General features: G+C 45.1%; 1 long non-coding RNA gene across 1 annotated transcript in view; it reads right to left on the bottom strand.

Annotated features, from left to right (window-relative positions):
* The window catches only part of LOC141726942 (uncharacterized), an 82,618-nt gene that overhangs the window by 29,751 nt on the left and 40,506 nt on the right, over window positions 1–12,361 (bottom strand). The window lies entirely within an intron of this gene.

The raw sequence follows: 12,361 nt of genomic DNA, 5'->3' as shown, positions 1-12,361 counted from the left end.
AGGACAATCCATCGTGGAAAGGACACATCAAACACTCAAAAGAGTCCTTGATTAACAGAACAGAGACACAAGAATCACAACTCCAGTGGAAAGACTTTGAAAGGCTCTCTATGTTATCAACTTCCTGAACTGTACAGCATCACAGCCTGACCCACCAATTCTTCGCCACTTTGCAATGCCACTCAAGCAAAGCTCACTGAGAAACCACCTGTGCTAGTGAAGGACCCTGAAACACACCAAATTTCTGGGCCTCACCAGTTGATTACTTGGCGTAGAGGGTATGTGTGCGTGCTACTACCATCAGGTCCAAGGTGGTACCCAGGAAAATACGTAAAACCATGCTTAGGCACAGCAAACACTACTCCTTCAGACGGGGACAAAAATTCTCCTGAGGCAAACACAAGACCACCTCAAAACCAAACCAGTTCTTCCTGGGGAGGAAGACTTCGCTGAACACCCACAAACACAGGAACAGACCGCCCCATTACAAGACAGCAGACAAAACAGAAAGCTAATCAACAGTTTGCTGTATGAGGCCACAGATAGCCTTAACACAAAAGTGTTCTCAGAATTATGTGTTATTACACTGTGTTTTTTTGTATTTTAAAAACCTTATTATTCCCTCTTCCTAACTTTAAAACCCCTTAACCTTCTACCGACTCCTCCTCCCTTAGTGTAGCTTAGAAATTAAAAGAAAAAGGGGGGGGAGGACGGGAATACAGAAAAGAACAAGGCAGAAATCCCTCTAATCATAACTATAACAAATTCTGCTTATGTTCCCTATCAGAAGCCCTAATCCTGCCCAAAGATGAAAAATATCTCCGTCGGTGCTGTCCTCACCGCTGCCTGCATGCTCTTCACCATACCGCGTGCCTTTGGCTGGATTAGCCCCCAGCCCAGCCATAATGTTTGGGTAACCTTAGCAAAAACACTAAAACAAGACAACATGTGCTTGTCCATGGGAAGCATTGATAATCCACTTTCTACATGTCTAGTAGGAATTCCCTTTATAGCAGACGATTGGCCTGTCCAGAACTCAGAGGTTTTCAGTACCACAGGTAAGAGACCCAATGTGGCTGACACTTGGGATGAGTGGACAAAAATTCTGCCTCATGCTGGAGAGGAACCCCAAGAATTGGAACTATTGGGGTCCTCCAAGGCCACATATTTTGTCATATTTTACTTTAGACGTCCAAAAAACGATTGGCCAGAAATTGACCAGAACAAAAACACATATCGAAAAGATGTATCACCAGTTAACAAAGCCTATAACTCTCATGATTGGTGCAATTACATGGCTCGTGTGATTTCTGTGTCCTCTCTCCATCCCAAAGTATTACCCAAGGGAATGTTTCTCACCTGTGGTGACAGAGTATGGGCTGGGATCCCCTCCCGACTCCAGGGAGGTCCTTGTACCCTTGGAAAACTTTCTACCCTTACTCCAAACATCACCCTGTTACATAATTGGAAAAAAGAAAGCAAATCAAAACGCCAAAAAAGGTCCTACACTGAATTTGATGAAAATTGTGATCCTAGATTATACAATTGGAACACACCAAAAAAGATTGCAGTCTCTCTGTTTTTACCCTGGGTAGCTGCAGCTAAAGCCCTCGGTGAAATCAATCACCTTGGGTGCTGGCTCAGTAAACAAGCTAACACTACATCACCAGCCTTGAGTGATCTCTTAAAGGAAGAAGAAACCACCAGACAGGCTTCGCTCCAAAATTGAGAAGCAATCGACTTCCTGCTGCTTGCCCACGGACACGGCTGTGAGGACTTCGAAGGAATGTGCTGCTTCAACCTCTCTTCGTGTTTGGAGTCCATCCATGCGAACATCCAGAAACTGAAAGATCTCATGAAGGACTTGAAAGTAGAAAGAATCCCAGACTGGGTCAATGAACTCTTTGGGCAATGGGGATTACCAGGATGGGCTGCATCTTTGGTTAAGGGAATGTTGTTGATTCTCCTTGTAGTTGTTATTGTGTTAGCTATGTTCTCGTGCCTTGTTCACTGTTTCAAAAGAACTATATCGAATGCCTTTTTTGTAAAAACAGAAAGTGGAGTTGTAGTAAACCCCAAAGGTTTAGCAAAAGCACCATGGAGAATCTGAACAACAGGAATGCTGACACAGCAGCAAAGAAGGTCCTGACTCCATGGACATCCACCCTATAACCTATCCCTACAACCATGTAAGGCAATATCTTGTTAACCCTACTATTGATCACTTATGGTCCTTCTAACCTCGTGCCATTGGTCAAGCTTGGATACTTGCCAAGGCTATAAAAGTAGCATACTGTACCGTACTGACTTAGAAGAAGAAGAGCTGAGACCCTTCGCAGATCCCCAAATAAAGCCTTCTCCGTGGAACAGCTTATGCCTTCTCCTTCTCCTCTCTCCGTCTGCTGAAGCCTCTAGCCAAGGGCAAACTTACCTAGCAGCAAGCTGAAATCTTAAGAGCTGGATAATCACTATAAGAGCTGAATATCACTCTGCTTGCTGGGGGTTTGACCTGTGGCTTCTTGGTCTGAGCGAGCTGTCTTCTGGCACTCTATCCCCCTGGGGACAGAGCTCCCAGGCTAATGCTCTGCTTCTGATAAGGCCAATACAGGCTTTATTAGCTGGACACATGCATCTCAGGTGAAGAAAGTCAAGCATCAGGAGGAAGCGCCCGAGTGGAGGGTTACTTCTTCCCCCGGCGACTTGAAACTCAGACTCCAATGTTCTTGTAAATGACCGACGGCGAGCGGATAAGTTGTATACTGTCTGATTGTGTATGCTATCCGTTTGTACACTTCAAGTGTGAATATTGTCAGGGGGTGTTTGTTGTTCACTGTAGAAGGGGACAGTGGCTGAAGGGGCTGTGCACTCAGTGTCTGGAGGAAGAGCTTGAACTGACTGACGGAATCCTAACCTTAGCCACAAATTTGGGAATCATCGAATTAGACTCACAGGAGTGGTTTCACATTTTTCAAAACAGGGTGCTTGGGAAGCTTAGATCAAAAGCAAAGATTCTGGATGTGGAGTGCTGTAAATCCATCCAAGTATCATGCAGTTCCGATGCCATCACGGTTTCAAGGTGGGGCGCCTTTAAAAGGAGGTATGTGGCTAGGTCTGAGAACGTGCTCCCCGAAGAATACTCCTGCTGCCGCGAAGATGGTCTTCCTCACCTCTGGTGGCACCCCAGGGGGTGGAGGCAAAGGCAGAGGAGTACGCCTGGTGGGAATCCTGATTGGCCTGAGCCTAATCATGTGCGGGATGCGTGGTCTGCACACTGAGGTCCCAATGAGAGGCGGAAACAAGAACTCCGCAGATGAGTGTGGAAATTGCACTCAGGTGGTCCCAGTTGTAGGGGATGGAAGACCCTCAGCATACCAAGCCCTTGAAGAATGTCTCAAGGAGCCTGGCAGGTACTGTTGGGAAAACGGCACAAGGGTCAAATTGTGTGAATTGGAAAAAGGGATTTGGTGTATCAATACCGAGGCAGGGCTAAGGAACGGGCAGTCAGATGAGCACAAACACCGGATACAGAAACAAAATGCAGAAATAATGTCAATCCCCATTTGTAACCAATGCAACCGAACTATGCGGATTGGGGGGAAGACGGAATCGATCTTTGTCGCATATCACCAGGTGAATCCATTGTGTTATGACAATGAGAGGCTGGGGATATGCATGATGAACAGGAAAATGTATTGGATGGCAAGAAATTTTAAGTTTGATAACAAATTTACCTTGAACAGAGACCCACTCATATTGGATTTGGCACAGGCAAATGATGATAGGGTGTGCCTGCAATATGACTGGGTTTTCTGCTTCACGAGAAATAAAGTTGGTGAGGATCCTGAGGGAAGAATGAGAGAAATAACTCAGGAACTGAAACGAAGGGAGTCAGAACTGAGAAGAAAAAGAGTTTAACAGGAAAGACTGAAGACACTGGGAGAACAGTAGGAATTGCTGGAGAAACAATATGCTGAGGGGGAACTACCTTCCCGGGACAGGAACCTGATCATTGAATTGATGCAAGAGATTGCAACCGAACTAGGATTGTCAGATTAATGGATTTGTGGGGGGGCTGAAGTCAGTAGAAAAATGGCCTTGGAAGGGGAAGGTTTGGCTCCAGAACAGCTTTTGAAATGGGACAATCTGAGGGTCTAAAATTGGCACGGAGACCTGAGGGATGGATTTTTGACCAGAGGGTGATTGTAACCATCTGCATCAGTTGAGAAGGAAAGGAGTACATCAAAATGGTGGGATACACTCCATGTGTGTCTACCCTGACAATGAACTCAAACACCAAAAGCAAGGTCTGGCAGCCAGAACCCCCTTTAGGGTACTGGAGCCAGAGGAAAGAAACAAATTGTGAATGGAACAAAAGAATGGGACTGTGTTGGGTCAAAAATCCAGGAGCCAACCCCTTTTCAATCCTTGGAAGGCATGAGAGAATACTGGGGAGACCCAGGGAAAATAAACATCAGATGGAAAGCCCCGGATGGAATTTATTGGATTTATGGAAGGAAGGCATACAGTGAGTTACCCCCAAGGTGGAAGAGATCTTGCACTTTAGGCATGATTCGGCGGGTGTTCTTTACTCTCGCTTGAACAAAGAATAACCTATTAGGGGCTCCACTGTACAAGACCCTGAGAAGGGAGAAGTCTGAAAAAGGTGATACCAGTGATAAGTGGTAAGCAAACATGGGGGGAGGAAGAGTGGCCAGCAGCAAGAATAATCTATTATTATGGGCCGGCCACATGGGCCCAGGATGGAAGCTACAGGTATAGGAGTCTGATTTATCTACTGAACAGACTGATTTGACTGCAGGCAGTGGTGGAAATTGTATCAAATCACACCTCCGAGGCCCTGGATTTACTTAGTCGGCAGCACACCCAGGTACGGGCATTTGTATACCAGAATTGAATAGCTTTAGACTATTTGCTGACCGAAGAAGGGGGAGTGTGTGGAAAGGTCAATGAATCAGAATGTTATATTGAGATTGATGATTATGGGGAGACCATAAGAGGATTGGCAGCCAAAATCAAGAAGGTGGCCCACGTCCCTGTTCAAAAATGGAACTTGATTTTACAATCTTCATGGTGGGACAGATTGTTCAATGGGGCTTGGTGGAACAAAGTTATGTTTTTCGTGCTCTCTTCAGTAGCTGGAATCCTATTCCTGCCTTGTCTAATTCCGTGCTTTATTAGACTGATCCATTCCGTGGTCCAGGGAATGCAGATAGCAATAGTTCCCATGGATCCGGAAGGGGCTTTCAAAGGCAACACATCTAAAATCATGAGACTGGGAGAAAGGAAGTATGCCAGCAATGAAACGAGCAGAAATGAATGTGAATAATATGGGATATCAGGGTGTTCCACAAATAGAGTACAGAATACTGTAAAGGGGTACTCTTTTTGTGAAAGACCCTCAATGGTGGCGGGTGGAAGTAGAAATGAAAATTTAGCAATTTGAGAGCATGAATTAAATTTGTGATATAAATGGGGAGGGATTGTAGTATATTGTAGAGACAATTAATGCTATTAATGTATAAAATATTGTAAAATCCAAACTATGTCTTTTGACCATCCTGGCCGGAAGCAGTGTCTTATCCATATACATCTGGTTCCCGGACGCACGTTAAGATAAACATTGAGGTTTTAACGTAAGAATAGAAGCTTCCAGGTTGATAATCACTGGCTTCCCTGGGTCACCGGGCCCACCTGAAAGCGATTATCGCCTTGCCAATTGCATCTGTCTAGATAACCTACGGCAATGGCGCCACCCCGATACATCTGAATACACGGCTTCTCAGAAGCCAATTCACGTCGATGGCACACCTGGACTTGGCCTTTGTCCAGCTATGCGTGTGAAGAGATACAGAGGAAATTTGGTCATCTTTCCTCAGGCAAAATAAACTGTATAAAATCCCACTGCAAGAGGCAGCATGGGTGAACAGAGGGGGAGACACTGACACTCTGGAGGTCAGATCTAGGTTCATCCAGTGTCAACCCCGGGCTTGACACTGTATCATTGGCTGTGGTGGTTTCGACGACCAAACTTTGGTCTCGCAGACAAATTAATAAATATTTGCTAAATTTTCTTATAAGTTTGGCTCACGATTTGATAATTTATAACACCACGCATGCTGGGGTGGGACTTGGAAGAATATAAGGATTTGGTACCACTGGGTAGTGAGTCTGAGTTCTTTTATTAACTTCCCTTAAATATTCTACTAGTCTATAACTCTCATTGGACTTCTTTACTGGGAGAATAGGGGTATTATGAGGAGACCTGCAAGGTTCTAATGCCCCATCTTTTATTAGTCGTTCTATTACTGGCTTCAAACCTTTCTGTCCTTCTAAAGATACAGGATACTGATGTACATGTATGGGACAATCTTCTCTCTCAATTGCAACCCTTATGGGATCAATATTTAATCCTCCCCTATGTCCTTCCCCAGCCCAAACTTCTTTGCTGATTTTTATTTTTTTTCTTCATCCTCTTGGCCTAATTTTAAAACTCTAGCTGTCATTTTCCCATTTTCTAGTATAACTCCTATCCTTATTGCACTTGTAAGACTCTCCCCAATAAATTGATACCTGCCCCTGAGGACCAATAAGACATCTCCAATCCAAATTTATTTTCTTTCCTCAATTACCACATCTTTAATGATCGGAATTGTAAAACATTCTCTTTTTGCCCCTGTTACTTTCACTATATGTTTGCTCACACTATAACCTTTTGGAATATTTAACAGGCAGGTTCTCTCTGCCCCCGTGTCTATTACAAATTCCAATTCTTCTTCTTGGGGACCCACTTTTAAAGTTATCACAGGCTCCAGATGGTATTTGTCCTCTAAAAAAAATAGAGCCTATGACCTCTTTAATCCTCCTCTGTGCCCATCTCTTTAAAGATTTTCAGATCTTCTGCTTACTTAGGACCATTTTCCTATTTCTCTTAAGTTTGTTTATCTATTTAGTTGGAGTTTCTTCTTTCCCCTCTAAAAAGCTGTCCCTTAAAAACCTTTTTTTTTTGCATTTTGTCTTTGATATGCTGTCTCATTTATTCCCTTGATCATGTAATTACAATAATTATTCATGTGTTTACTCCCCTCATTATTTTTACCCCGCTCAGGAGGTACAATTGGCATTTTGTCTTCTCTGGGGGTCCCCGTATATTATCTTTTTTTCCCAAGCTTTTATTTCAGTTGCTCTGATTAATTGCCTTTCTTCCTGAGAAAAATATTATTTTCATTACAGACCACATCTCTTCTCAAGTATAAATGTTTGGACCTAAAAATTGGTCTAATTGTTCAGCTATGCCTATGGGATCCTCCAGATATCCTTTTTATCTATTTCTTAAAATTTCAGACCTCAGACGAAGTCCAAGGAGCATTTACAAACTTTGGTCCGTCCCCTTCTATGGGAACCTCTCTTAATGGAAATGGACTAATCTTTTTATCCCATTCTTTTTGGATTTTTATCTTTTATAGCCTTTCTCCCACATTTTTAGGAAGAATCAGGAGACGGCTTTCTTTTAACTGAACTTTTATTGTTTCGATAAGGTGATTCCTTTAGAGAGTTCCCCTAAGCAGCCGGAACTGTGGTTACCAAGGGAACGGAGCTCGGGGCAGGACGGGTGGGACTCGGCATGACTCTGAGTCTCGGTACTCCAAAGGTGGGGTCTGCAGCCGGAATCACCCAAGGGGGGTGTTCCGGTGCAGACCGAGCTGGAGCGTGGATTGCCCCCACATGGCGCACGGTGGCTGATCCGGCAGAGACAAAGCAGGCGACTGACCCCGGCTGCAGCGGCGGGAGCCGACCAGAGTCAGGGCAGCCGGGGCAGACGGGACCCCACCTCGGTGCGGTCGGCGGGGTGACCACGTTTCCACACGGCAGGGCAGAGCCCCACCCCCGCCGGACGACCGACGGAGCGGCCGTGGGCCAGGCGGCCGGGACTGAGGCAGACGAACTGTGCCGGAGATGGCACAGGGGCTGGGGGGTGTGGAGCAGCCGCGAACAAGTGGGGGAACAAACGGGAATGGATGACGTAATATTTTGTTCCCAGCCTTTTTCTTTCACCGTTTTTCTTTTATTGCTTTTTAAACATGTTATTTTCTTACAATTTCCCCCCCACGCCAGCATGTGGTATATTCTTTTTTTCTTCTGGATTAAACGGTTTTTACAAATAAATCCAGAGCTTAACAAATCTAAAGTTCTGCTTGGATACTTTGAAATGGTCGACGAGCTAACTCACGACCTTCTAATATTGTTTTTTTTCATCACTCTTTTATTTATCCTTTGGCAAATTATACATCTTTCAGGTACTTGTTTTTCTACTCTAAAAATCTCAGTGCACCCATAGTTCCTTAAAAAAATGATCACACAAAGCCTGAGTATCCCACTGGGCTTTTTAAAACATGTCCTCTCCTATTCCCTAGTAAGCGTTTTATTATCTAATTGTCTTCCATCAAGATATTTTTATTTCCCAGATTTATCTTGTTCACCACCTATCTTGTTTTAATTCCTTTTTTCTCTGCTTCCCTAAACTTTGGAATTTCCAATTTTTCTTCATTTGGAGTTAATATTAACTCTTTCAGCTCCATTTGCTGCTGCATCTTTAGCTTCCTGATCTGCCAAATTATTTCCTCTTATTTCTGGGTCTTTACCTTTTGGTGTCTCTTAATATGTACTATAGCTATCTCTCAGGTAATTTTAATGCCTCTAAAACCTCTGAAATAAGTTTCTATTGTACTAATCCTTTTCCTCTTTAATTAAGTAATCCCCCTTTTTAAATTTTTCTTAAGGTATGTGCTACTCTAAAGGCATACCTTGAATCAATATATAACTCCTTTCTTTTGTGATAAATATTCTAATGCTCTTTTTAAAGTATGTAATTCACAAGTTTGCATGTTTTTTCTCATCAACTTCTGCATACCCTGTATTTTGCAAGGAGTTATATTTCTGTTTGTTAACATAACTCCCAAAGTCCTATCTTTGGGGTATCTCTTCTAGTATGCTTTTATTCCCCTTTTTTCCCTGTATCCAACTTACTGGTTTTCTGTTCCATTTTCAACATCTTATCTATTTATCCTCTGCCTCTGTTTCTCACTTTCACTAACAGCTTCAATACAACTTTTCTTTCAACTACTTACACCCCAAAAAAACCCCTTTTTCTCACACTGTTTTTGAATACAATCCACCTGCCTCCAAGGAGATATGGTAAGGCTTAAAATGCACAATCCACATTACCTATACTTTCATTCATCTACATTCACTCACTTTTATTTCCCATTCACTTTCACACATTCCTTCACACCCTCAAGACACAAAGTGGATCGTTATTGCCAGAAAATCACGGGTCCTTGTGGCCCCCCCTCACCTTGGGGTTGACCTCCGGGTCTCAGTGTCGCTGGATCTCCTGGAAGGGCCCTGACTCTGGTTTGCCTCCAGTGCCAGTTCACCTGTGAGGCTGTCTGCATGTCACTCACAATCTTCAGCTACGGCCCCCTCACACACCTGGGGAACATTAGCCTGGTGTGCAGGTCACTCACGGCCTTCGGCCAAAAGTCCCCACCTGCCCGGTGAACACTAGCCTGGTGTGCAGGTCACACAGTCCTCTTTCCACTGCCTCCCCCTTCCCACCCGCCCGGGAAGTTGAGGCTGACTTTGTGTGTGACTCACTCTCACACACACAACAAGACAACAATAAGGTACCTTTTACTTTGACATCACCTATTGCAAGTTTAGGTGTTACTGGCCAGTCCCGGTGCTATTGGATATCCCTCAACCCAGCTGTGTTGTTCAACCCCAGATGCTCTTGGGTACTTTTCCCTCAATCCAGCTGTGTTGTTCAACCCCAGATGCTCTTGGGCATTTTTCTGTCCCTCAGCCCAGCAGGGTGGTACAACTACAGATGCTCTTGGGCATTTAATTTTTTTTTTTTTGTTTTGTTTTGTTGTCCAACCCTGGATGTTCTTGGGCATTTTTGTATCCCTCAATCTAGCTGTGTTCTTCAACCCTGGATGCTGTTGGGCAAAATTTTCATCCCTCAGTCTAGCTGTGTTGTCCAACCCCAGGTGCTATTGGGCAAAATTTTCATCCCTCAATCTAGCTGTGTTGTCCCAACCTGGGTGTTCTCAGACATATCCTCACTCCGGCAGAATTTTGCTCAACCCTGCTCTTGGATGCTCTTGGAATATAAATCCCTCCACCCAGCAGGTTTTTAGGGGTCCCTCCTGTCCTGTTTCCTAGTGGATTGGGCTAGGAAACCTTGCTCCCTACCTCCGTGGGGTCCAAACCCTCTCTGAGACCAAGTCCCAGTCACGCTGGGGGATTCTTTCACTCCTTTATCACTCGCTTGGTCTCTTTACTGGCCGCTTCCCTCGCAGAAAGTCGGAAACGCAGCATGGGAGACTCCAGCACTCACTTGGCAGGTCTGGGACAACCAGCCCGCCTCTCATTCACACACATTCATCCCCCCAATACCTGCCCCCCGAGAAATACTTACCAATCCTTTTTCCTTCCCAGGTTCTTCGTGCGCACTACTAGTCTTAGGGGGCCAATTACCGTGCTTGTAGGGAGCCTTTTTCCCTTCTCCATGTTTTATTGCCTCCTTTTGTCCACCGATTGTAACCTGTGTCTGTCGGTCACAGTAGGGGAAACAGAGCAAGGCTGCCAAAAAGGGCAGGGCGCACCTTCCCCACACTGACTCTCCTAAAGCACTGGCAGCGAGATGTTAACCATCCTCTGCTACCAAATTGTGAAAAACGCCAATCACTTATTTTTTAAATTTTAAAAGTTTAATAGCAATAAAATGGTTATAAAAATAGTAATACAATTAGAGTAATAATAATTTGGACAATTTGAATTAGGACAATATGAGACAATAAATACAAGGAGTTATGGATGTCCGGGTACCTTTTTCAGGGCAGCACGAGCCCGATAAAGGACCCCTGCTACCAAAGGATTAACCATTAAAAGCAATAGCCTGTTGCATATTCATACACTTCATACATGATGCATAAATTCCATTCAAATACAGGATTCTGTCTGGTCATCGTCATTTTCTTCCTCCGAATCCTAACAGCGCCTTCGAGGCAGGAAGAAGTTAGTTTCTTCTGATAAGAGGGCAATAAATTCTTTTTCTCTGAAAGATTTAGGTGTCCTGTGGCTGCTATCTTGCTGCAAGTCCTTTCTTTAAAAAAAGTATCCTACATAGCATTGTTTCTATTTTGACATTTTTTTTATAACCTAAAACTATATTTACCACACTACATAAGAGAATTAACACAGCATTACTTTCTAACACAACACACATAATAGTTGAAATAAACAGGGCCAGGAGACTTCTTCTCCTTTTTAAAGCCTTTATTAAAAGTGATCAGCTCAGGATTGGGCAGCTCAGCGGGTCTGCAGTCTCCCGCCATCTCTCTCAGGACAACTCACAGCAGGAGGATATGTGCAGCTTTATCCACTAGGGGCAGAGCTGGGGATCCGGTCCTCGTGGGAGCTTTTGGGGCGTGGTGATCCCATCCGATGTTACTTTTCTTGGCCCCGTCCCCCTCAGTCTCGGTGCTGGGGACGACTCCCGTGGTCAGGGCGAGAGGGACTCCGAAGGTGTTCCGCATCTCTGCAGGCTCAGCACTCGGCTCCTCACGTTCAGACATCACTCCAGTCTCTAAATTCTTATTTGGCTCGTTGTTTTTGGGGTCTTCTCAGTACGTTTGGAGCCATAGTCCCCCACAGCATGCTGGTCCTGGAGTCACTTTGCATAACCCCACCCCCCCCCCAGGTCTCTTCTCCTCACTGTTCGGGAAGTTTCCTGAAATAAACAGGGCCAGGAGACTTCTTCTCCTTTTTAATGCCTGTATTAAAAGTGATCAGCTCAGGATTGGGCGGCTCGGCAGGGCTGCAGTCCCCGTCGCGTCTCCCAGGGCGACTCAGAGAAGGAGGATATGCGCAGCTCTGTCCACTAGGGGCAGAGCTCGGGGATCCGGTCCTCGTGGGAGCCTTTAGGGCGTGGTGTCCCCGTCAGATCTTACTTTCTCAGCGCGGTCCCCCTCAGTCTCGGCGCTGGGGACGACTCCCATGGTCAGGGCGAGAGGGACTCCGCATCTCTGCAGGCTCAGCACTCGGCTCCTCACGTCCGGACATCAGTCTCTCAACTCTTATTTGGCTCGTTGTTTTTGGGGTTTTCTCTGTGCATTTGGAGCTGTAGTCCCCCACAGCATGCTGGTCCTGGAGTCACTTTGCATAACCCCCCCCTCCAGGTCTCTTCTCCTCACTGTTTGGGAAGGTCCCCACCCGTTACTGTCTCGGAGAAGGGCCATTACCTCGCCCCAGCCAGGGCTTTTACTAATACAAAAAC

Source organism: Zonotrichia albicollis, chromosome W (genome assembly GCF_047830755.1).
Source record: "Zonotrichia albicollis isolate bZonAlb1 chromosome W, bZonAlb1.hap1, whole genome shotgun sequence".
In the NCBI taxonomy this organism is placed as follows: Eukaryota; Metazoa; Chordata; class Aves; order Passeriformes; family Passerellidae; genus Zonotrichia; species Zonotrichia albicollis.
The sequence above is the reverse complement of the archived record's forward strand: the minus strand, read 5'-3'. Positions and strand labels throughout refer to the sequence as shown.